The 27240-nt window shown below is 38.7% G+C and overlaps 1 long non-coding RNA gene across 1 annotated transcript; it reads left to right on the top strand.

Annotated features, from left to right (window-relative positions):
* The first annotated feature begins 14869 nt into the window (after positions 1 to 14869).
* On the top strand, positions 14870 to 15442 carry LOC311077889. Its single transcript, XR_014605025.1, has 3 exons — positions 14870 to 14988; positions 15081 to 15180; positions 15254 to 15442. It is a non-coding gene; the product is annotated as an uncharacterized lncRNA (long non-coding RNA).
* The last annotated feature ends 11798 nt before the right edge of the window (positions 15443 to 27240 follow it).

Below are 27240 nucleotides of genomic sequence, written 5' to 3'. Positions count from 1 at the left end.
TTAGTGAGAATTACCAGAGGTTCAGACGTTGATGTTTTATTGAAAATAATAAAGTTTGAAGTTACCATTATGGAGATGAGTGTTTGCTTTAGTTGGGCTCTTGACCCTTGACTTTTTAACTTTAGATTTACTCTGACTGCCTTAACTGTGTGGTAACAGTTACACCAACAATAACACAAACGTTATGGCATGAAAATCAGAGAGAAAATGTGACCAGGTGATGGTGGCAGGTTAATGATGACATAATCGTCATATTGTGGCCTGATTCCCTGATCTCATAAAGAGTCTTATCTCTCACTTTATGAGCAAAGTGATAATATTAATTATAATATTAAAAATAAATATTTCATATTATTGAGTATAATATCTCTGTAAGCCAGCAGCGAGCAACAGATAATCTGAAGAACTTTAAAAATACATGGTGTAGAAAAAAGGTTTTGAACTACTGCTCGATTTAAACCAACACAGACATCAAGATTCAGCGTATGAATCTCAACAATGGTGACAATCAACACAATAATCAGATAAAACTCTGAACATCACAAAACAAGCTACTAAAAAGCTGCAACAAAAACAACATCAAAAATAAAAGCAGATATAATAATAAAAGAAAATACTATGGCAATTCAGCATAATGTATTCCTGCTGCAATGCATGCTGGGAGATACTGATGAGTTTTGATTGGAGGCTCCATCAAGTGCACTGCACTTTTATCATCACCATTGTTGAGATTCATACGCTGACTCTTGATGTCTGTGTGTGTCTGAAAGATACAACAGTTCAAACCTTGTGGATCACATGCTGTAGAATCATAAGGCTACCACAATCAATAATGTAAAATTAATAACACATAGAATCAAAGACAAGACTCTATAAGAGCTCAGTGATTCAAACATGGTGATTGCCATCACTGATACACAACCAACATCACATGATTCATTTTCTCTCTGATTTCCTAACCATAATCAACATGTCTTATAAACACAGAGTTACAGCAGGCAGAGAAAAACTAATGTCAGAAAGTCAAGGGTCAAGAGCCCAACTAAAGCAGTCACTGATCTCCATCATGGTGACTTCAAATGAAACAATAAATCAACATCTAAACCTCTGTTAATTCTCAAACAGAACTGTAGACGTCTGACAGAAATAAAGTCAGCCTGGTTAGTAATAAGTGAAGCTGGTAATGCTGTTTGTGGAGTTGTTTAATCCTCCTCTGCTGAGATCTTCACAGATTTAATGTTTTTTTTTATCTTCAGTTGATTTCATCTTAGGCTGTGGCTGAAGTCAGTTGTAGTTCTTGTGTTTCTGCTCGTCTCTTTTTTCTGTTCCTGTTGTTTCTCTAAATGGACATTGCCAGAATTCCCTGTGTGACACTTCACATTTGATGCTATTTCATTTAAATAATTATGTTTCTTCTTGGTTTTTGTTATCAGTTTTATACATTTGGGGTTTATATTACATCATATATTGTTTAATGAATGTTTATGGCATTATTTGGAGTCATGTGTGTGTCACCATGATGGTGTTTTGTGTTTGTGTGTATGACACTGTGCACCTTCTTAATATTAACATGTGCCTCAGTTTGTAGAAAACTAATGGTATACTTAAATTATTGTGTGCTTTTCTTTTTTACCACTTGTGTTATTATGATGGTTATTAGTATATTACAAAGATATAAAGCAGACTTTAATACTTTAGTGAAATTTAATGATAACATTTATCGGTTTATGTAATATAACGGTTGTCCTGTGAAAACTAAAAGGTTCCTACTGTATTTTTTATGGTAAAGTACAGGGAACCACAGCTGATGTTTTTTTTACCACACGTTTAAATCCTGCTGAAGGTTTTTTTTTTTTTTTTTCAAAGTAAGGTTGCTACCATATTTTTTACGGTAAAATACTGGCAACCAAGCTGACGTTTTTTACCGTAAATTTCACAGGGTTTTTTTTACATTGTGTTTTTTTGCCTGTAAATTTAAATCCCGTAAAACATAAAAGGTTGCTACCTTATTTTTTACGGTAAAATACTGGCAACCACAGCTGCCGGTTTTTTACCGTAAATTTCACAGTTTTTTTTTAACAGTGTAGTGTTTTAATACTGAGAGATGAGACAGCTTTCAACAAATCTCCAACTAAAGAAATCTAAAAACAACGATGCATAAAGGTTTCAAACTTAATTCTCAGTAGTGGCTGTCGTGCCACAACAATAACCAGAGTAATATCCTTAGATTTTTTATTTATTTAATTTTCTTGGACACTACAATGTACATCCCATGTATGTAAAAACCCATATAATATACAAAAACAAAACAAACAACAATATCCTTAGATTAGAAATCAAATGACTTTGTTTGCAGTTTTTTTCCCCCAGTTGATCAATCTAACGGTTACTTTGATAAGAAAATAGGTTCTTATGGTGCTTTAAGGGGGAAAGAACAGAGTTCACTTCAGTGAGATTTCCCGTAAATGACCTGCACTGTTGTGCAAATGCAACCTTTGGTAAGTCTGCTGCTCTTCTATTGATCAGTTCGGGTTGGAAAACATCCCAGTATTTCAACTGAATTATATTGTTAAACAAAGTTTTTTGTTTTTGTGTGTGTGTGTGTGTGTGTGTGTGTGGGCGGGGCGGGCTTAACGACTCTGGTTGCACTCAAAAAAAAAGATTATGTCTAAACATAAGATTTATGTATTTGAATTGCATATAGAATTTCCATCCATTTGGATTACATAGTTTTAACATAAACCAATTAATAATCTGAATGCGATTCATATTTTTAAGTCACATATAAATGAAAAAGATAAGATTTATGTAATTGTATTAAGTTAATAAACTGAATGTGATTCATATTTGTCAGTCATATGTAAATGAAACGGGTAAGATTTATGTAATAGTACACAGAAAAACGCCCATGTTAAATTAACACTTCTCAGTAGGGCTGGGCGATTTAAATCGGGATATTGTTATGCGCATCTCGTCAGTAAAGCCGGTTCCTTGATTAGTAGTAAATCGCCATCACCTGCTTTCAGATGGAGCGGCATTTAGGGCTGATGAGATAATTAAGTGATTCATTTAGTGATGATTGAGCATTATTGAAGACACCTGATGTTAACAAGCAGAATCACTGAAGGAGAAAATCACAAATTGTAAGTTACCATTAAGGTGATGGGTGTTTGCTTTAGTTGGGCTCTAGACCATTATATGTTTAATTTAATATTTACTGTTGTTTGTCTGCTGTTATTGATTTATAACAGTTAAATGAACAAAGTAAAATGTTATCTTATAGTGTTGGTTATGTTTTGACATAATCATGCTGTGATCTGAAAAAGGAAACTTATTGAGATAATTTGGTTTAACTTGTTAGCAGCAGTTTTGTGATTTTTCAGCCTATGATTATCAGTACTTTACTTATAATTCAAAATATTTAATAAACATTGTTCTGATCAAAAGACATTCGGATAAATTCATTTAAAACACAGACATCAATAATCAGCCTGTGAATCTCAACAATGGTGACAATAATAAAGCATGTTGCAGTGGCTGCCACCAATCACAACTCATTAATGGCTCCCATCATGCATTGCGGTATGAATAAATTATGATCTGAATTGTCTTTGTAATTTACTTTTCCTAATTTAATATTCTGCTCCTCACCATTGTTGAGATGCATAGACTGAATCTTGACATCTGTGTGTGCCTAAAAGAATGATTTTTTTTTTAAACAACTTTTAAGAAATCCTTTGTATTATATCAAAAATTCTGGGCATTTATGCAGATTCACAGTTATGCTGTAACCAACAACATAAATCAAAGTCAGAAAGAAGGATTTTAATGAGTTCAGTGATCAAGTTCAAATGATGATTGTCATAATATAACCAACACCATCAGATCACTTTTTTTTCTTTGTTCATCTGGCAGTTATAACTCAGATACCTCAGACAAACAAAATCTAAAGTTAATAATATATGGGTCAAGAGTCCAACTAAAGCAACCATTGATCGTCATAACGGTGGCTTACAATTTGAGATTTTCTCCTTCAGTGATTCTGCTTGTTAACATCAGGTGTCTTCAATAATGTTCAATCATCACCAAATTAATCACTTAATTATCTCATTAACTTAAACACTCTTGAGTGTGGACTCATACACTCCCAGGAGTGTTAATTTAACACTGGAGTTTTTGCTGTATACAAAGAGCCGTAGTTAACTGACAAGCTGAGCCATATCACATTAAATATCGCTGGCGATACGTCCGCGATATTAATGCGATATGGCTCAGCTTGTCAGTTAACTACGGCTCTTTGTAGTAAATGCCGCTCCATCTGAAAGCAGGTGATGGCGATTTACTACTAATCAAGGAACCGGCTTTACTAACGAGATGCGCATAACAATATCGTGCGATATATCGCCCAGCCCTACTTCTCAGTGTTCATATGTGTGCACACTACAGAGTTAAAGTACCATTGAAGCAGTGTTGAAGTTAATGAGATAATTAAGTGGTGATTGAGCATTAATTATGAACACCTGCTGTTAACAAGCAGAATCACTGAAGAACAGAGAAACACAAGAACTACAACTGACTTCAGACACAGCCTTAGATGAAATCAACTGAAGATAAAAGAAGACAATAAATCTCTCAAGATCTCAGCAGAGGAGGATTAAACAGCTCCACAAACAGCATTACCAGATTGACTTTATTTAATTTCCGTTTTAATGAAATCAATAGCTGTATTTTAAAGTCACCATGATGGTGGTTAGCGTTTGCTTTAGTTGGACTCTTGACCCTTGATTCTTTAATATAAACTTCTTTTTGGCTGTGTTGGATTACATTTTTATTACATGTTTAATTTAGTTTTAGCCACTGCAATAGTATCTAAACTGATAAAATTTAGTAGACTGATTTCAGGTGATTATTGAGTCTCCAGCAAGAGTCTCCATTCCTGCCAGACCTGTTTTCTCTATTGTGTTTTAAATGAGTCAGATCACTTGATTCTCACCTTTCGGAGCCCAGACGTTGAATAGTTAGGTTGAATGACTTTCACTGAGAATCTCACCTTTTGTTCTGCAAATGGCTTTCGGACCCAAATGGTAGTGATGGCAAAATGAGGCTTCCTGAACCACTGAGACCTCGCAGGCCATTGCTTCAGCCAAAGGTTCATTACTCGAAGCTTCATTCAGCATTGCTCACTAGTGACACCTAGCTACTGTGCAAAGAAATAGCAGACCAATTAATTCATTCTGAACCAGTGTCGTGCCCTCCCTCCCTCCCAAAATATATATTTTTTTATATAAAAAAATATATATATATTTTATAAAAATACTTTTATAAATAAAAATATTTATTTTTAATGTAAATATACAAATAAATATTTATATTTATTTGTATATTTTTATAAATAAAAAATATTATTTTTTTTATTTTGTACTCACTGTTGATGTCTGTAACCTTTCATTTGCAATAATAAAAAGACATGATCAGACATTTGTCCATTACTGTGTATAATATAAAATATGTATCTTTCTCTGCCTGAATTTACTTGTCCAGAGTCTCACACACAGTTAATTAATTATTCATAAATTGTTTGGATAGTGACAGTATGAACAACAACAGTGACACTGTTGAGTGCAGTGCTTATGTTAGAGGGAGTGTGATAAAGTACATTTATTAATTTAACAGACTATAGATAACAGATTAAAGTAAACTGCAACAGAATAGTCCGGAAGGAAGGAAAATAAAAATAGATTTTTTATTGAGAAACAGAATTATTTCAAGTGTGTTGGGGTTTAGACGATTCCTCTTCTTGGACAAAATCTCTCTAGCCTGGGAAAAGATCCTTTCACATGGAACAGAGGATGCAGGGGAACGTAAAAATGGCAGTGGTACAAATGAGGACACTGATGCTTCTGTTGAGCCCAGACAGGGGAGGATTCCCTCTTTCTTGCTGGCTCCATTACCAGGAAAAAGGAAGAGTCACAAAAAGCAAACAAATCCAAAGGGGCAATCCAAATCAAAAAGCAGTCCAGTCCAGATGCAAAAATCCAGAGCAATCCAAATAATCTTATCTAATTAATATAACAAGACTATAATATAGGCCTACTATAATAATAATATACTATAACTATTCTAACCTGATAATGTAATAATATACAGCCCTCACATATGACACAATAACGACAATGACAATGATAGTTATCTAACTCTCTGACACTACTACAACTGCTTCTACTACTCCTGCAACACCCACAAAGAGGCGCGAGTTTGAACCGCCTTTTATCCGGAAGCGACACTCAGACCGAACCGATGACGTATTTACACAAACCGAGGCCTCGTTTGTCATTAGTCACGTGATTTTCACGTTAACAACACAAGCCTCGAATCGCGGCTTCATCTGGCACGCCCACTTTTTCTCGACACACGCTCCGACGCCTCGGTTCAAATGTCACATCACTACCAAATGGCTCTTGGAGCCTTATGCTGATTGAATTAGGATTGGCCAGACCCTCACAGTCTAGGGTGTTACCTTAACCTGTATAATCATTTACATGCTTTGTTTGAATTTGTCTCCACCTCCAAAAGTCCCTCCCCCTTGGAAGGTATATAACTGTAAATGTATAATGTTTGAGTTAGATCATGTTGGAAGTTTCTACAGCCGCGTACAGTGGAGTTCTCAATAAAGAATAACTTCTGTTGAACGCGATCCCGACTGTCTCACTGGTCTCTGCTTCGAACAAAGAAAACTTTACAACAGATGGTGCCGTGAGCCGGATGGAGAAAAAAGGAAACTCAAAGAACTGAATCTTGAAACTTCAAGCTTTCCAGCTTCCTCCAGATTGAAAACTTCAAGTTCAAAGATCTCAACAAAGCTGACTGAGTCCCAGACTGAATCTTGAAACTTCAAGCTCAAAGATCTCAACAAAGCTGACTGAGTTCCAGACGAAATTTTTCTGTACAACCAACGATTCGGTGAGTTTACACTCCATTCAAAGAACCAATGCAGACCAGTACAAATGTTTTCCTCTGCGCCGTTCAGAGAAGTAGTTAACAAACAGCTGTAGAGTTTGGTTAACTAAAGATGAGCCTCTAAAAAAGTTTTTCTTTTAGAGATGAAATTTACCCCCTGTTGTTGGCAGGGAAGATTAACAGTTACATGTTAATATTGTGTGTATGCTCTTGCTAGAGAAGACCTATCTGTGAGCTAGAGAATTAGCTTTAGAATTAGATTTAGCCTCATGTGCTAATAAGATTGTACCCTCTGTTTGCAAGACAGTAGAGAGAAGTTTTTTTAGTGTTTGTTTGTGGTAACAAAAATTCACAAAATGTTTAGGAAAAGTACTAGACAGATTACACCTTTTTGGACAGATAGTGAATTCAAGTCTTTGTTATCAGAGCACATGGACTCCATCGTGACTGAGGAAGTCAGATTGAATTTAACAAAGAAATTTTGCATTAATCCAGGCAAAGTTTGGTCAATCGAAGATTGTAAGAAGGTATTAGGAGAAAGTATTCGCAAGAACAGTGTCAAAGGCATTATCTTCTGTCACAGAGAATTTAGCTTATCCATTGTACAAGAACAAGCTCGTTGTATAGATAATTTGAAAGAACAGAACAAAAAATTGCTTACTCAAGTGTCCTGTTTCACGAAAACGGTGGGCCTCAAGGCCTCAACCAAATGTGACTCAGAAAACCAACAGTCAGATGAAAGCTATCCTGATTTACAGTCTTTTGACAGTATAGAGGACAATGTCAATGCAGATGTAAATGCAGTTGAAGTGTGCGTAGCTAGACAAAAGCCTCAGGGAAAAGGTGTTGATACAGTTTCATTTGCAACCCCCATATTGCAGCCACAAGCAGTCAAAACATCTTTATGTCCTAAAGATATTGAGAGAATTGCTGAAAGTTTGCCATCAGTGCAAAGAAATTTTTCTGAGTTTAGGAGAGAGTTGTCCAAAAAGATGCGGCTCTACGATATGTCTCTAGCTGAAGTCACTCAGCTAATATCACAGATCTTGACTGAGTCAGAATTCAATGATTTTGAAAGTGCTGTAAACAATTCTGAGTTTCAAAATGCCAGAAAAGATGAATTGAGAGATGGAGTTTTGAGAGTGTTAACGAACATTGTTGGACCGAACGTGGACTGGTCAAAGATCACTAGTTTGGTACAGAAGAAGGGGGAAACTGTTTGTGATTACACAGAAAGATTTTGCCAGACCGTTGCCGCTTACAGCGGAATTGCTGACACGCCAGAGAAGGTGTTAGGTGATAATGGCCCTTTGGTTCGCACATGGTTTCATTGTCTTTTGCCAGAACACAGAAAGGCGTTGCCTTACTTAAACATCACATGGTGTACGAGAACCCTGGAAGACAACTTGGACAGTTTAGCTATTTGGGAAAGAGATTCTGATGTCAAAGAGAGAGTAAGAATTGCAGCAGTTTCTGTTAAGGTCAACTCAGAGAAGCCAAAGAAAAAGTCCTAGAGAAGCCAGTTGTTCTTACTGTGGCAAGCACGGACATTTTGGAAATGAGTGTAGGAAAAGCAAAAAGAACTTTAAAGATGTAAATAAGGTTACTCAGCTTCTGCTTAGCCTGCTTGATACTCTGAAGCAGCCCCTCCCCTCCTCGTTAGACTCGTGGGGCAACTTGATAAGGTGTTAACCATTTGGGCTGTGAGTGCTTAATTTCCCCAGAAACAACAACAAAGATGAAAGACTGATTTTTGTTTAATAGAACAAAAGGAAAGTGACTGTTTCAGCCTTCTTTTAGGGGACCCTGGTTAAGTAAGACTCACAGCCTTAAATGTTATGCCATAGAATGTTGCAGTCAGACAACCATCCTCTGTTAATGATGTCTAGTAGGACTGATGTTTCACTGGAGAATGAAAATGTGCCAATTTTCTCACACACTGTACAGTGTGTACACAACACAGGGACAGAATAGGACACGGTTCAGTGAGGGCCCTGGAAAGAACTGACGCAACAGGCGTCGGGGTCATACTCATAGGCCTTTCCCCATTTAGTCCATCCTTACCTCACTGGTCCATAGGTGTCAAATCAATTAAGAAATAGGGAAAGAATGAAACGACAACAGTAGACTCTGAAAACGATAGAACCATAGTGTTTAAACTGCTACAACCGTAGTGTTTTGAAGAAATACTGCTCTCTGTTTTTCTGTTTTCTGTCTTACAGTGTGCAGATAAAACTTGATGTTTTTTTCGAGATCCATATGCAACGACCGTCTCATCTGCGTATGAAGCCCCAACCTCAAGAAGACAACCAGACCCACTACTGAACGAACTATCACAAGAGAAAATGAAAAATACACAACGCAGAAAATTCACGGACCCTAATCGCATGTTCGTTTCTGTGTCAACATGCAATTACAGAAAATCAACACAGAACATGTGCAACTTATGGAAGAGTGAAGTCCATGCATGAATACTGCAGGTCTGCCGTTTCTTTGTTTTATTGTGTTACAGGTATGTGTGTATGCCATGATGTCTTCACAAGCGGCATCCTGGTATAAAACATCACCTCAGATTTCCATGAACAAGCCTCATGAGGGACGAGTCATCAGAGCGACTCTACGTGACAAATGGACTCTACAGGAAACAGACTTCACAGCTATTCTGGCGCCATGGACTTTCAAGACTTCCACTCTTATGCTACATGGTTTTCTGTGTAATCATGTAGTTTATATGACATTTTACACCCTGCGTCGCAGGTGTCAACAGTTATGGTTTTGAGAAGAACTATGACACTCATGTAAATCAAGGACACAACACAGAATAAGTTATACGTGCCTGTAACTTACACAAGTTACAAGAATTAACTTTTAAGTGTATAAATTTGTATTTTTGTGAGAGTTATTAGAACTCTCAAAGGGGGAAGTGTTGGATTACATTTTTATTACATGTTTAATTTAGTTTTTCCACTGCAATAGTATCTAAACTGATAAAATTTAGTAGACTGATTTCAGGTGATTATTGAGTCTCCAGCAAGAGTCTCCATTCCTGCCAGACCTGTTTTCTCTATTGTGTTTTAAATGAGTCAGATCACTTGATTCTCACCTTTCGGAGTCCAGACGTTGAATAGTTAGGTTGAATGACTTTCACTGAGAATCTCACCTTTTGTTCTGCAAATGGCTTTCGGACCCAAATGGCTCTTGGAGCCTTATGCTGATTGAATTAGGATTGGCCAGACCCTCACAGTCTAGGGTGTTACCTTAACCTGTATAATCATTTACATGCTTTGTTTGAATTTGTCTCCACCTCCAAAAGTCCCTCCCCCTTGGAAGGTATATAACTGTAAATGTATAATGTTTGAGTTAGATCATGTTGGAAGTTTCTACAGCCACGTACAGTGGAGTTCTCAATAAAGAACAACTTCTGTTGAACGCGATCCCAACTGTCTCACTGGTCTCTGCTTCGATGAAAGAAAACTTTACAACAGCTGCTATACTTGTGTGTTTATAAACCACAATTGTTGTAGCAAAGAATGCCATGAGAAAAAGAAATCAGGTGATGTTGGCGTTTATTGATGATGATGATATCATAATGTAATTGCCTGAGTCCCTGATCTTATGCAGTATCTAATGCTTTGATTATATTGGACTTGTGGTTTTAATGTTGTTTTATTGTATATAATGTATATATGTTGTATATAATTTGATTATACAGTATAGCTAGCAGTGTTGTTTATCAAATACCTATTATTTAAAATAGTTTTTTTTAATTTATTTTTTATTTATTAAATATATGGCATTACTTAGACACACACGGACATCAAGAAACAGCATATGAATCTCAACAATGGTGACAATCAAACAAAATATCCAGATAATCAGATCAACTCTGAGCATAAAACAAGCTACAAAAAATCCAACTGCATAATGTTGCAATGTATGCTGGGAGATATGGGTGAGTTTTGATTGGTGGTACCCAGCATGCACTGCAGCATGAAGCATTTCATTGATTGTCACCATTGTTGAGAGTCATACACTGATTCTTGATGTCTAAGTAAGGAAACAGTTTAATGCACTAAATGTTTTTAAAATCCTTTATATTATTTAACAACATTGCTCTCATGCTGTAAAATTATATGGCTTCTATTTTAAAACAACATTAAAAACAGAAGTCCTATATAATCAAATCATTAGACTCTGAATAAGATCAGAGATTCAAGCAATTATATGATGATGATTTCATCATCAATAAACAGCCAACATCACCTGATCTAATCTTCTCATGGCTTTTTTTGCCACAATAAATGTGCTTTATACACACACAATTATAGCAGCCAGAGAAAATTTAATACTAAACAGTTAAGGGTCAATAGTCCAACTAAAGCAAACGTTTAAAATGTTGGTAACACTTTAAAATACGGATCCTTCGTTAATGAATAACTACACAGGAACAAATGAGTAACACAATATTAACAATCTAGTAACTACAATTAACTAACAAGTAACTCTGATTAACGAATTAGTAAGTAATAGCACACAGATTTAAGTGGTAGTTCACTATTAACTAATCAATAACTACTATTTTTTAATACTTCACAGAGAACTACTGATTTTTTTTTTACAGATTTAAGTGGTAGTTCACTAATAACTAATCAATAACTACTATTTTTCAATACTTCCCAGAGAAATAATGAAAAAAATTCACAATTCATGCAAAACTAATTAATAACTAATGCAGGACAAATTACTAGCACTAGATTGCTAGATACTGTACACTAATTATAAATATGTAATAGCGTAGCAGACTTATGATTTGGGAAAGCTGTCAATAATTAGCCTATGCACTGCTGTCTTTTAGAGAACTATTCATAAACTAAATAATTTTTAAGAATTGTTTTTATAAATGCACTTGTCTGGAACACTTACCCTGTGGCCGATTTTCCGGCATTCCTCTGGACTGGCTTTGAATAACTAGACTCATCATGGTGAGTACTGGAACATACTGAGTCATCAGCCATCCAAATACCAGTTATTTTATTATTTAACCTACCTCTCAAAATTGTTTTTATGTATGTCTCTTTGCTCATATGTAGATATGTATGTATGTATGTATGTATATATATATATATATATATATATATATGTGTGTGTGTGTGTGTGTGTGTGTGTGTATATATATCCTGTGAATGATTAGATGATTCTACCCTTTCGGGTTGGCTTACCGTAACTACAGCATGGAATCACGATAAATAGTAATTACTCAAGTGTTACTACATACTTCTATCGGAACTATTAATTATTTGGATCCGTATTCTAAAGTGAAGATCATGTTAACTAACTAGTAATGACTCAAGTGTTACTACATACTTCTATCGGAACTACTAATTATTTGGATCCGTATTCTAAAGTGAAGATCATGTTAACTAACTAGTAATGGCTCAAGTGTTAATGCATACTTCTAAAGAAATTTTCTAAAAGTATAGTATTTAAAAGTTCACAAACAATATCTCATACGCTTGAAATGACTTGTGTTTGGTTGCACAAATCATGACTAGAAAAATTTGTTTAAACATGAGGCATGAAAAAAGTAGCTTTTATAAACATATATTTTATAATTATTTATTAAGCGTCTGGTACCATTTCCATTTAATGCAACAACTTCACATATGTGATGCCTGAACTGGAAAAAACTATTTATTGTCTTCTAGCATACAATATTTAATTGCTGTAATGCCTTCTAATGTCTTTCAGAAGACGACCTAGAGGACCATATCTGTGCTTGTGTCCCAGCCAGTAAGTCCACTCAATAAAAGACAGATGTTCTTTTAGAAGCTGCTCTGTCCTGTTTCCCCTCAGTCGCCAAATTTGGCTTTTGTAGGTTAACCAAGCTCTTTCAATATGTTGCGTGTGTCCAACACGTAATTAGTAATTCCTATAGAAGTATGTAGTAACACTTGAGTCATTACTAGTTAGTTAACATGATCTTCACTTTAGAATACGGATCCAAATAATTAGTAGTTCCTATAGAGGTATGTAGTAACACTTAAGTCATTACTAGTTAGTTAACATGATCTTCACTTTAGAATACGGATCCAAATAATTTGTAAGTCCTATAAAAGTATGCATTAACACTTGAGTCATTACTAGTTATCATGATTCCATGCTGTAGTTACTAATGAAGAGCCAACCCGAAAGGGTAGAATCATCTAATCATTCACAGGATATATATACACACACTTATTTATATATATATATATACATATGAACATAAAAACAATTTTGAGAGGTAGGTTAAATAATAAAATAACTGGTATTTGGATGGCTGATGACTCAGTATGTTCCAGTACTCACCATGATGAGTCTAGTTATTCAAAGCCAGTCCAGAGGAATGCCGGAAAATCGGCCACAGGGTAAGTGTTCCAGACAAGTGCATTTATAAAAACAATTCTTAAAAATTATTTCGTTTATGAATAGTTATCTAAAAGACAGCAGTGCATAGGCTAATTATTGACAGCTTTCCCAAATCATAAGTCTGCTACGCTACTACATATTGATAATTAGTGTACAGCATCTAGCAGTAATGTTAATCTAGTGCTAGAAATTTTTCCTGCATTAGTTATTAAGTTTTGCATGAATTGTGAATTTTTTTCATTATTTCTCTGGGAAGTATTAAAAAAATAGTAGTTATTGATTAGTTAATAGTGAACTACCACTTAAATCTGTGTGCTATTACTTACTAATTTGTTAATCAGAGTTACTTGTTAGTTAACTGTAGTTACTAGATTGTTAATATTGTGTTACTCATTTGTTCCTGTGTAGTTATTCATTAACGAAGGATCCGTATTTTAAAGTGTTACCAAAATGTTTAAAATACAGCTATTGATTTCATTAAAACGGAAACTAAATAAAGTCAATCTGGTAATGCTGTTTGTGGAGTTGTTTAATCCTCCTCTGCTGAGATCTTGAGAGATTTATTGTCTTCTTTTATCTTCAGTTGATTTCATCTAAGGCTGTGTCTGAAGTCAGTTGTAGTTCTTGTGTTTCTCTGTTCTTCAGTGATTCTGCTTGTTAACAGCAGGTGTTCATAATTAATGCTCAATCACCACTTAATTATCTCATTAACTTCAACACTGCTTCAATGGTACTTTAACTCTGTAGTGTGCACACATATGAACACTGAGAAGTGTTAATTTAACGTGGGCGTTTTTCTGTGTACTATTACATAAATCTTACCCGTTTCATTTACATATGACTGACAAATATGAATCACATTCAGTTTATTAATACAATTACATAAATCTTATCCGTTTAATTTATATATGACTTAAAAATATGAATCACATTCAGATTATTAATTGGTTTATGTTAAAACTATGTAATCCAAATGGATGGAAATTCTATATGCAATTCAAATACATAAATCTAATGTTTAAACATAATCTTTTTTTGATTGTGGTTGAAGCGCTGGACTATTGCGTGCAGAGGGAATTTGAAAGACAGCCGTTTATCCCGCCCCTTGGATTGAGTCGTGTCTATGGTGAGTTGCCAGACCTAACCCTTGATGTAGGTCTGGCTTGCCAGGCTACATACGTTACACAACCAAAACAAATTCTGATGGATAAAACTAATTTTAAGGAGTTTCAAATTCTCTAGCAACATGTTAGTGACAAAAAAATTTTTCTCCCCATTCTTTTTTCTTTCTTTCTCAAACTCTAGGAGGACTGAAACCCTGAAACCCCCAATCCGTCGAATGAATTCACATACATGTGTAGCAGGAAGGGTTATGACCCCTCCTACTTGTTATGGTTTGGCCAATGGCCTGGCATCCGGTGCGTATAAGAGCATGGGTTACCGGTTCCTTAGTGTGCGTCACTATCCGGGGCCGTGACGTCACCCAGGCGCCCTGCTGCTTTTTGTTGGAGTGCAGTGTCAGGTGTTGCTCGTAAAAAGATTGCTGAAGCTGTTTATTCACTGTCAGTGCTGTTTGCCAGTCTGTGTGCTTTCTGGAGAGTTCAGTATGGACATTTGAGACAGGTAAGGGAGGCATTTGTATGCGACGGTGTCTTGTCAATGAAGTTTTGCTTTGGCTGAGCGGGTAATCTGACTAATCTCTATGTTTAACGTAGTGTAAGATCTATCTGCGCTTTCTGCCAACGAGTTTGTCGGAGACATTTGACTCCATCTACCGCATAGTTCGGGGATAGTAATCCCGGGACAGCATGTTTTGTGAGTATACTGCTCGAGCGTGAAGCCAAGCGAGAGGGAATCACGGTGTAACACCTTTTTGTTTTGTTTTTAGGCACGCGATAAGGACAGTAGCGGCGTCCTGCATGAGAATTATCTGCCCGTTGCTTCATCATAAACTGCTGTTTGCTCTGCTCCTCATCGGCTGCTGTTCTGTTTTATTTGTTTTGACTGTTCTGTTTTATTTGTTTTGACTGTTCTGTTTTATCTGTTTTGTGTTTTGTTTTGTGAACCGACTCGAGTGAACTGACTCGAGTGATCTGACGTCACAGTCTCGAGTGAACTGTCTCGAGTGACTCGTCTCGAGTGAATCGTCTTGAGTGAACTGTCTCGAGTGAATCGTCTTGAGAGAACTGTCTCGAGTGAATCGTCTTGAGAGAACTGTCTCGAGTGAATCGTCTTGAGAGAACTGTCTCGAGTGAATCGTCTTGAGAGAACTGTCTCGAGTGAATCGTCTTGAGAGAATCGTCTCGAGTGAATCGTCTCGAGTGAATCGTCTCGAGTGAATCGTCTCGAGTGAATCGTCTCGAGTGAATCGTCTCGAGTGAATCGTCTCGAGTGAATCGTCTTGAGTGAACTGTCTCGAGTGAATCGTCTTGAGTGAACTGTCTCGAGGGGACTGTTCCAGTGCACTGTTTTCAGTAAATTCTGTTCTCAGTGATAGGGCTGGGCGATATATCGCACGATATTGTTATGCGCGTCTCGTCAGTAAAGCCGGTTCCTTGATTAGTAGTAAATCGCCATCACCTGCTGAAGAAATTTGAGTTTCTTCTGTTTGTTTTTCCTGTTTATTTCTTTAATTGATTTATCTTTTTGAATTTGTATGTTTATTTTGGTTTGATTATTGTATTAGTGAATTATTATTTTGTTCTTTGTTCATATCACTGTTTGATGTCTTTTTCTTTTGTTTGTTGGCAGGGCCTGGGCACCCGGGGGCAGACGAGTGACCATTTAGGTGGTGACGTCCTCACTGTGTGTCGTGGTCTTCTCTGACATGAGTCATTGAGTGTGTATTAGTGTGTGTGCACTGTGTATAGGGTAATTTTCATAAGGGTGATATCTCGAGACTGCCTCTGCGGGTAAGCCCAGGTTCCTCTGCTGCCAATGATAGAATTAAACAATTGAGATGAGTGTGATTGCTGGTCAATGCCTCTTTTAACTATGAATGTTGCTTAAATAAAATACTTTTGTACGATTACTTATGTCTCTGACTCAACGGTGATTGGGACCTGTGCGTGCCTTAGTGTTACCCGCTTCAGGACTGGGAAGCCTGAATGGGTGATGTGAATTAACCACTCCTGTAGAATGATAACAGAGACGCTGTGAGACAGGAGTACTTGCTGCAAGCTCTGGCAAAGTTTAATTAACTCTAAAGCCCCCGATGCAGTACCTTAATTCAACAGCGCTAAACGCCCTCTACAGGAGACAATAATAACATAAAGATTTTAACTACCCACAACAGAGAATGTACTGATGAATTTACACATCAATAGGTGAATGTTTATGAATAAAACAAAATTTTAAAGGGGTATCATTTTTTCCTCTTTTTATTTTATATACCTACATATACCTACATTTTTCAACCTACTACACTCTCCCCTATTTTTTTTTTGATGACTCCTGACATCTCAATAACCTCTGAAAATGTTTTATTTGCTTTCATTCTCTTCTTTGAATCACTACCTCAGTACACCTTATGACAACAATGACAACAAGGGTTAGTGGGCATATACTGAAAGTAATGTGTCCCATTTTGAGATATATAGGGTTGTGTGAGTTGTAGTGAGTGTAACTCTGCTCTCCAGGGTTGGTAAGATGGAACACCCAGAGTGTCATATGTGAACATTTCTCTTGGTTTTCCCACTCTTTGTGTCCTTCTCACATTTCCTTCCTCCATCACTGTAGTTCCCCTTTCTATTTCATTTTCTGCAACTCTAACTGTTTCTCCTTCATCCCTTCGCCTCTCCTCATCTGGCATCACAGACCTTTGATTTTTCCCAGGAACAGATGGAGACTCAAGAATTTGTTCCAACTCCTGACCCTGGTTCCTTGGTGAATCACCTCTTTCGTCAGGATAAAATTCTGTTGCAGTTGGACGGAGGTAAGAATGATTTTGGGTTGTTTGAGTTTCAAGTTCACTCTCTGTTGGTGGAACTGTCACAAATCTATAGCAAGGTATGTTCGTACGAAGGTTATACCGGTAAGTATGTTCCTCCTCATTTGAGGCATCTGAGTCTGACTCATTCTCCAGCTGATTTCTCACTTGTTTTCTGTGTTTTCCTTTCCTTTTCTCCTTAGCTTCAGCCATGGGATCTTCCAAAGGTAAATCATTGACAGCGAGCAAGAGGTTGCGATGAAGCACTCGAAGGGTCTTGGAACCTGTCTCGGATTGTATCTTGTACACCGGGCCATCACCGATACGCTCTAGGACACGATGTACGTCCTTTTCCCAGTATGCACGTAACTTTCCCGGGCCACCTCTTTCCGACAGGTTTCTTACCAACACCCGGTCTCCCGGTTGCAGAATGACACCTCTTACTGCTCGGTCATAGTATTTTTTCCCCTTTGCTGAAGATTTTTGACTGTTCTCTTTCGCGATCTGATATGCTTGCCTCATTCTGTCTTCCCATTTCCGTGCAAAAGTTTGTTGATTTGAACCCTCTGTCTTGTTTTCCAGGTTAAACAGCAAGTCGACAGGCAATCGGGGTGATCTGCCGTACAAAAGGAAGAATGGAGAGTAGCCGGTTGCTTCATGCCTGGTACAATTATAAGCATGCACAATGTGAGGTAGATAATCCTTCCATTCCTTCTTTTTTTCCTCCTCCAGAGTCCTGAGCATTTGCAAAATTGTCCGATTTAACCTCTCCACAGGGTTACACTGAGGATGATATGGTGTGGTTCTGGAGTGGGCTATTCCTGACAACTGTTGTAACCTCTGAAACAGGTGGTTCTCAAACTCTCTACCCTGGTCGTGGTGGAGTTTTTCGGGATACCCAAAGCGAGGAATGAAGTCCTGGAAAATCTTTTCTGCAGCAGTCTTGCCGGACTTGTTTCTCGTAGGGTACGCCTGTGCGAAGCGGGTGAAGTGGTCTACCAGCAAAAGAACATACTCACAACCACCCTTGCTTGGCTCAAGATGTAAGTAGTCCACGCTCACCAGCTCAAATGGGGAACTAGATGTAATGGATCCCATGGGTGCTCGTTGGTGGACATGTGGATGCTTTTGTTTTATGCAAGCACACTTAGTTGTTACATACTCCTCAATCTCCTTCCTCATTGAGGGCCAATAAAAGCGTTCACGAGCAAGATGGAGCACTTTCTCCACTCCTACATGTCCCATTTCATTGTGCAACTTTTTAAGTACTGTGGTTTTGAACCGTGGAGGGAGAACTAATTGTCTGGTCTGTCCTGTCTTATGGTACAAGATCCCGTCCTCTAGCTCCAATTTGGTCCATTCAAAGAGAAGTCGCCTTGTTTCTTTTTTCATGTTATTCTTGTCTTTTTCGTTTGGTGTCCAGCCCTGTTCTTTCAATGTGATTATCTCACATATTGCTGGATCATCTCGTTGTGCAGCTTTGATGTTTTCAGGGGTGACTGTGGAGATACTGCCTTCAGTGCATATTACATCTTCCCCTGGACTATTGAGCTCTAAGGCGGCAACCCACGGAACATCACTGTCAGCCACAGCTTTACTACCCTGCCAAACAGCAGACACAGTTTCAGGTGATAACGTTTCTGTGTGTTCACCCATGACTTCAATCAGTTTCAGGGGCTGTCTGGACAGTGTATCAGCATCGACATTGGCTTTACCAGGTCGGTATCGGATGTCAAAGTGAAAGTCCGCTAACTCACCCACCCAGCGCTGCCCTACTGCATTCAATCTTGCTGTGCTGAGGATATAGGTCAGCGGATTGTTATCGGTGTAAACTGTGAAAGTTGGGGCATAGTAGAGATAGTCTCTAAACTTATCACAGATGGCCCATTTGAGTGCCAAAAATTCCAGTTTACCCGAGTGTAGGTGGTAGTTCTTTTCAGCCGGGGTTAATGTGCGGGACCCATACCCAATGACACGGAGTTTATTGCCCTGTTGCTGATAAAGCACAGCTCCTAACCCTTCATTCGAAGCATCCGTGTGTAAAACAAAGGGCAGGTCAAAATTTGGGTAAGCTAGCACTGGCGGGCTTGTCAACATATCGACAAATTTGGAAACAACAGCCTGATGTTCTGCAGTCCAAACGATTGGGGTTCTCGAGTTAAGCTGCCCTTTTTCATTCTTTCTTAGTGCACCTCGACGATTGGGAACTTGGGGGTTTTGCGCACTCTCACTTGTTCCAGGTGGCGTGAGGAGAAGCTCAAAGAGTGGCTTGGCCAACCTCGAGAAGTCTTGGATGTAAGACCTGTAATAGCTCAGGAATCCCAGCAGCGTCCGCACTTCTCCCACTGTGCGGGGTTCCTTATTCTTCAGGGCCCTGACAGCCTCCAAGTCTGCTGGGTCTATCTGGATTCCATCTCCTGACACCAAGCGACCAATGTATCGCACTTGACTTTTAAATAGCTCACACTTTTTTGGTCGAAGTTTAATTCCATGCTCTCTCATCTTACTAAATACATTTCGAAGATGGTCAACATGGTCGCTGAAGGACTTTGAGTAACACAGTACATCATCTAAATAGGGTGCGCAGCACTCATCTCTAATACCCTCCAATACTCCTTCCATGCATCGCTGAAATGCAGCTGGGGCGTTCGTTAACCCAAAGGGAATACGCACCCACTCGTATAGTCCCCATGGAGTGTTAAAGGCAGTGACATGTCTAGAGTCCTCACTCACAAATCCCTGATGGTATGCGCTTCCCTGATCCAGAATGGAAAACCATGAATTTCCCCCAAGGCTGTCTAACAGATCTTGAATCCTGGGGAGGGGATGTCGATCAGGGATGGTCTTGCGGTTAAGAGCTCGAAAATCCACACACAAGCGCAAACTACTGTCTTTTTTTCGAACACATACCACTGGTGACGAATACGATGAGGATGACTTCTTGATCCAACCTCTGTTCAACAGATTTTGCACATAGTCTTTGACCTCCTTATAAAGGGGTTTTGGGATGGAATTATAACACCTCTGGACTGGTGCATTATCTGACAAACGGATTTTAAGCTGCAGATCAGGAATACACCCGATGTCTCCCTCATCCTGAGCAAACACATCTGACTCCTCAAACAACATTTTCCTCACAATATCTTGTTCCTGTTTATTGAGGTGTTCAAGATCAACAGGTGGTTGCCATTTTTCTCCAACTCTCCTCTCATGATGTTCCCTTTTACAGACATCGTCCGCTGACGTAAGCTGGGATGAACACAAAAGCGCACCATTGATCTGTTGATCTGGATGTGAAATGCTGGAGGAAGAGCAAACTGGTCTAATTTCGCTGATGGGTTCGATATTACCTAAGACAAGTCTCTGAGGTAGGTAAATGTTATGGTTTGTGGAATTTTGAACTGGAATTTTCACCGTCTTTGAGGTGCCAGGAGGCACATTTACGACAGCAGGAAATAACTCCAACCCTTCGGGGATGAAACTTTCTGATGCTGGTTCGAACATCATGGTCCCACCCTCATGCCATGTTCTCACTCTGCATTTTACCTCTAGGACCTGACCACAGGGGATGGTGGCTCCTGACTTCCCAGTCTTTACTATACAGCTGGCAGTGCATTCTTGGAGGAGGTTAGAGTTCACTGTGGACACCAAGGTTTCAGCGGCACTTTTTTGCATCTGCAAGGCTTCAGACAGAAGATCAATTAGGCTCATGTTATTTGCACAGTCATTATTCTCCCTTATGATCTCCTCAATTACATTGAACCCAAGCAGTGGACAGTCCATGCATTTTTGACTCACCAAAAGGGGCACTTGGATGGCGATTTTGTTTTGTTTGCCACTTGTGATCTCTAATAAAACCTCAACCCACCCATCAAAGGGTACAGCTGTCCCATTTGCTGCAGTGACGTGTAGCTGGCTATCTGCTAATAGAGATTCTAGTGGTTGGATTTCGATGTTTGGTAAGTTCTTCTTTAGCCACATCTGTCCAGCCATACTGATCTGAGCTCCACTGTCCAAAAGCATTTGAGTCTGGACACCATTTAAATGGCAAGTTATCATGCAGCGACTGCCAATCAGCTGTGCGACACGTTTCCCTCCAATTTCCTTTGCTCTGTTGGATGTGTTCTGTGTTACAGGTTGCTCACCTCTGGGTGCATGGAAGAAAGGTTGGGACACGAGATCTTCTTCGGTCACTGGTGGTCCCTCCCCAGTGACCTCCTCTCTTTTAACGCCCGACTTTTCATGAGACAGCCCACAGCTCGGTGCCCTGCTTGACCACAGAAGAAACAGTGAGTACACACTTCAACATTTTGGGATAAACACTGTGGGCATTTACCCTTTGCTTCTGACTTTACTGGTTGTTGTGCACTTGCAGCGACTGTTTGGGTTTGCTGTTGAACACCAGGGCCCATTGACATGACAACTTTCTCTAGATTCTTGGTCAATGCAGATACTTGTACAGAAAGTTCATGAATGGCATCACGATTGGCTTTAACTTCGGCATGATTCAGGGAAGAACTTTGCCCCTTCACATCCTCCTGCTGTGTCACACTTGCAATTGTAGCTTTGGATTTGTAAGTGTGACCTATTCGCTTTTGTCTTTCAGTTTCCTCACTAACAGACTGTGTAATCAGTTCTAGGATCTGATCATCTGAGATTTCCTGTGTACCTATTGCTGCTTTAATGTCCCTCCGGACAAACGTGTATTTTTCATTCAGACCCTGATACAGTGAGTGTAGAAAAACACCTTGGACCAGTTTACGGTCATACTGAAACTCAGATTCTGTTTGTTCTGAAGCAAACAACACCCTCTGCTTAAGCCCCATTAACCTATACATGAACTGTTGAGGGGATTCCCTGTCCTGTTGTTTTGCATTGCTCAGTTCTTGGAATAATTCAGTACTGCTTTTGTCCCTAAGGTGAGCTCTAAGGAACCGTTTCAACTCAGCTACGGTAAGGCTGTCTTTTGTAATAAGCATCTCTTTGAAGGTACCAGGTTTGATAACCTTTAACACTGTTCTAATAACTTCTGACTCTGAGAAATTTTCTGCTATACCTTCATCAATTTGCTTACAAATGCTGTTGAAACTCAAGTCTGAATTTGAATCAGAAATTTGACCACCGTAAATTTTGAACTCTCTACGTGGCAAATATGATGCAACATCAGAGAATTTGATCAGACCAGTCATTTGTTCAGACACTCTAGGCAGTGGAACAGTTTGTTCAGCTCTTGAATGTGATGTCAGACCTGTAGTTTGTGCTACCTGCACCCTTGCAGCCGCTGATGTCGATGCAGATTGCGATATCAGTCCCACACTCTCTTCGTTTTCTGCGTCATCCGTAGCAAAATCTGGTTCTGTGGCAGTCATCTCACGAACGAGGTCATGAAGGGTCAGCAAGCGGGCCATTCCTTGGTCCTCTAGACTCTGCAGTTGTTCTCCTCGCATGAAATCAACGATGTAGTCGTAGAGTTCCACTTCTGTAGCATCCGCGTCTGGGACCCCCTCTTCTTCCTCCTCCGCGCAACACCGGGCTACCTTGTAGAGTGCGTTGCAGTTTGAAGAGCTGACCAGCAGGTGGAGCTGCTTCTCGATCTCCCACCGTAGTTTTCGAAGAGTAGCCATGACTGGACTGTTGGTGTCTGCCGTTCAACTCGCTGGTCTGGGACGAATGACGTTTAACCACTATGGTTCTTTACTGATCAGCACCCGACCACCAGGTGGCGCTGATCCCGGACGAGCCCCCAAATTGTTACCCGCTTCAGGACTGGGAAGCCTGAATGGGTGATGTGAATTAACCACTCCTGTAGAATGATAACAGAGACGCTGTGAGACAGGAGTACTTGCTGCAAGCTCTGGCAAAGTTTAATTAACTCTAAAGCCCCCGATGCAGTACCTTAATTCAACAGCGCTAAACGCCCTCTACAGGAGACAATAATAACATAAAGATTTTAACTACCCACAACAGAGAATGTACTGATGAATTTACACATCAATAGGTGAATGTTTATGAATAAAACAAAATTTTAAAGGGGTATCATTTTTTCCTCTTTTTATTTTATATACCTACATATACCTACATTTTTCAACCTACTACATTAGCTTAGAGGTTATATTAAATTCTTGGGGTGAAATTCCCCAGGTGGCGTAGTCGGAAATTACATCAATTTGAGTCAAACCACGCCCGCTCTGCTACACATGTATGAAAGAAGGCAACTCCTGAGGAAAATGCTTTCAGATTACCAAGGTAGGCCTACCACAAGACCTAGCTGCTAATGATCTAGAACAAATCTAACGAGTCAACTGCGTTTTATATTATGGTTGTCACTTACGGTTTGGGGAAGTTACAATTTCAGATTATAAGGTTGCTACAAATAATACTTATCCGTCAGTTTGACTGAATGAGCAGCTTCATGTTCTAATTTCAGACTTTACTCACAAAATCCTTTATTTCCCACAACTGCTGAAGACACAGTGTCTGAGTTTTGTTTTTGAAGGGAATATGCCAAAGCATTGACGCGGGGATTCCCCACGATCAATGTTTTCATGTTTGCGCGAATCATTTCACACCAGACAGCTTTACAAACGATCCCACATAGCAACATTGTGTCGGCCCAGATCCGGCCCATATCTGGCACACGTGGAAAGATGATCTGGCCCACATGCAGCGTGGAATTACGGCACTTGGGTGGGCCACTCCTGTTTGCTAGATCTGGGCCACAAGCAGGCCATAGCAATGCCACATCTCAGCCAAGAGCAAAGAAATAAACCACAACTGGACCTTATCTGAGCCACAAAATCTGTGTATATTAAATATGAAGTCATCTCAGGCTGTTAACAAAAAGAATCACTGAAAGAAAGAAGAGAACAGAAAAAAGAGACGAGCAGAAACACAAGAACTACAACTACAAGACTTCAGCCACAGCCTTAGATGAAATCAACTGAAGAGAAAAGAAGACATTAAATCTGTGAAGATCTCAGCAGAGGAGGATTAAACAACTCCACAAACAGCATTACCAGCTTCACTTATTACTAACCAGGGGTGTGTTTCCCGAAAGCATCGTTGGCCAACTATGGTCGCAAGTTCATCGCAATGTCCATTGAACTCTATTGGTAACGACGGAACTTGCGACCATAGTTGGCCAACGATGCTTTCGGGAAACGCACCCCAGACTGACTTTATTTCTGTCAGACATCTACAAAAGTTTTTATTGAGAATTAACAGAGGTTTAACTCTGGTTCATTTGAAGTCACCATAATAGTGAATAGTGTTTCCATTAGTTGGGCTCTTAACTCTTATTATATCTTTTTGTCTTTTTTGGCCGCTGTGACAGTGTGTTTGTCAAACACATTTGCAGCAGCAAAGAAAGCTAAAGTGAAACGAGATCAGGTGATGATGGTTTTATAATCATCATGAAATAGACTGATTCACTGAGGTAATTTGAATTTAACAACTGTGCTGTTCCACTAATATATTCTCATCACAAACCCTGTGTTACTGCAGCGTGAGGTCCAGCAATATAACAATCAGTTAGAAGATTTTAACGAACATGAAAAATGAATCCACGGTGACACACAGAGATATCAAAAATCAGCACATGAATCTCAACAAGGGTGACAATATATATTTTTTTTTAGATAAACAGATTAATTCAGAACATCACTGAAAAGCTACTAAATGTCACAAAAAAAACAACAGCAAAAAATAAAAGCACATATTTAGAATTAAAATAATAGGACAATTCAGCTGCATAATTTATTCATGTTGCAATGCATGCTGGGAGTTTTGTACAATGATGGTACCCAGCATGCATTGCAGCAAGGTACTTTAGATTGTCACCATTGTTGAGATTCATACTTGATTATTGATGTCTGTGTTTGTCATCGAACTGTAATTTTTCGTGTTCATGTTTGTTAAAATCTTCTAACTGATTGTTATAATATTGCTGGACCTCACGCTGCAGTAACACAGGGTTTGTGATGAGAATATATTAATGGTACAACACAATTGTTAGATTCAAATTACCTCAGTGAATCAGTCTATTTCATGATGATTATAAAACCATCATCACCTGATCGCGTTTCACTTTAGCTTTCTTTGCTGCTGCAAATGTGTTTGACAAACACACTGTCACATCGGCCAAAAAAAATAAAAGATATAATACGAGTTAAGAGCCCAACTAATGGAAACACTATTCACTGTTATGGTGACTTCAAATGAAACACAGAGTTAAACCTCTGTTAATTCTCAATAAAAACTTCTGTAGATGTCTGACAGAAATAAAGTCAGCCTGGTTAGTAATAAGTGAAGCTGGTAATGCTGTTTGTGGAGTTGTTTAATCCTCCTCTGCTGAGATCTTCACAGATTTAATGTTTTTTATCTTCAGTTGATTTCATCTAAGACTGTGGCTGAAGTCAGTTGTAGTTCTTGTGTTTCTGCTCGTCTCTTTTTTCTGTTCTCTTCTTTCTTTCAGTGATTCTTTTTGTTAACAGGCTGAGATGACTTCATATTTAATATACACAGGTTTTGTGGCTCAGATAAGGTCCAGTTCTGGTTTATTTCTTTGCTCTTGGCTGATATGTGGCATTGCTATGGCCTGCTTGTGGCCCAGATCTGGCAAACAGGAGTGGCCCACCCAAGTGCCGTAATTCCACGCTGCATGTGGGCCAGATCATCTTTCCACGTGTGCCAGATGTGGGCCGGATCTGGGCCGACACAATGTTGCTATGTGGGGAGGGTCAGTAAAGCTGGTTTTGAAAAAAATAATCGGTACTTACGTGTTCCTGCTGAACCTCCAGAAGAAGTAAGTGTAACGTTTTATTAACCTTTATTAATTAATCTTTGCAAATCGCTTGCACGCTTCAAGATGAATGTGTCTAAGGTTTACACTCAGGGTAACGTTACATTACGGCATGTTTTCTATGTACTACGTTCTCAATATAATTCATAATCCCACGTTTATGATGAACAACGCGTTATGGTTATTGTGTTATTGTGTTATCAACGGTGTACGCACAGAACAGAGGGGCGGGGTGAGCAAAGCTCATTATCATTTAAAGACACATGCACTGAAACGGCGTGCTGAAAACAGAGCTGTTTTTGACCAGGTTAAATTAGTGTTTTCTTACAATACTAATGAGAATTTTTAATTAAAGTATATTACAAACTTTTAATTTAGACCCTAAATAATCATATTAGTACAAAAATGACATTATATGACCCCTTTAAAATGTAGCCGAATTGTCAGCAGTTTTTACTTTCTGTAAGCAATATTGTCTGTCAAAATTACGAAACTGAAATATAAATCACTCAATGACTGCAGTTAATTAACATTTTTGATTAAAGGCAACATATGTTGCATAATACAAATATTACTACAGTGTTATTTAACACATCCATAATGTTGCTACGGAAATAATCAGGGGTCATTCATGGTCTGTTGTAGTAATTTGTTAATGCTTTTACATTTTAAAATATCCTTTTAATGTTCGATTGTTGAAGGGTGAGTAATGTCAAGTAATGTCATCTTATTGTACCCAGTTTTTGAAAAATACTTATTATGGTGTTCATAGAGCGAATCTTTCACTGACTGTTTACAGTTTAACGGACAGCACAGACACGCTGTTTCATTTACCACACACACACACACACACACACACACTGAGGCACGCATGATGCTCGCGATGTTTTCAGCCTATATGAGGACATTAATGCACTTCATCAACACAGCCGCTCTGAGAGTCACTTCAGCAGCATTTTAGCTTCATAAACTATCGTCATATAAAAACACAGAGTGACTCAAATGTCTACACGGCAACCCGTCAAGAAAGTTTGGTTTAACCTTCGAAGAAAGTTTTGCTTAAATCATTACATTTTAAATAATTGGTTATAACAATTTAATTAAACCATTAAAATGGAATCAAGTTTGGGAGATGCGAGAGCGAAGT

Source organism: Abramis brama (genome assembly GCF_963993115.1).
Source record: "Abramis brama genome assembly, chromosome: 2".
Taxonomy (NCBI): Eukaryota; Metazoa; Chordata; class Actinopteri; order Cypriniformes; family Leuciscidae; genus Abramis; species Abramis brama.
Note: the sequence above shows the minus strand (reverse complement) of the source record. Positions and strands in the feature narration are given on the sequence as shown.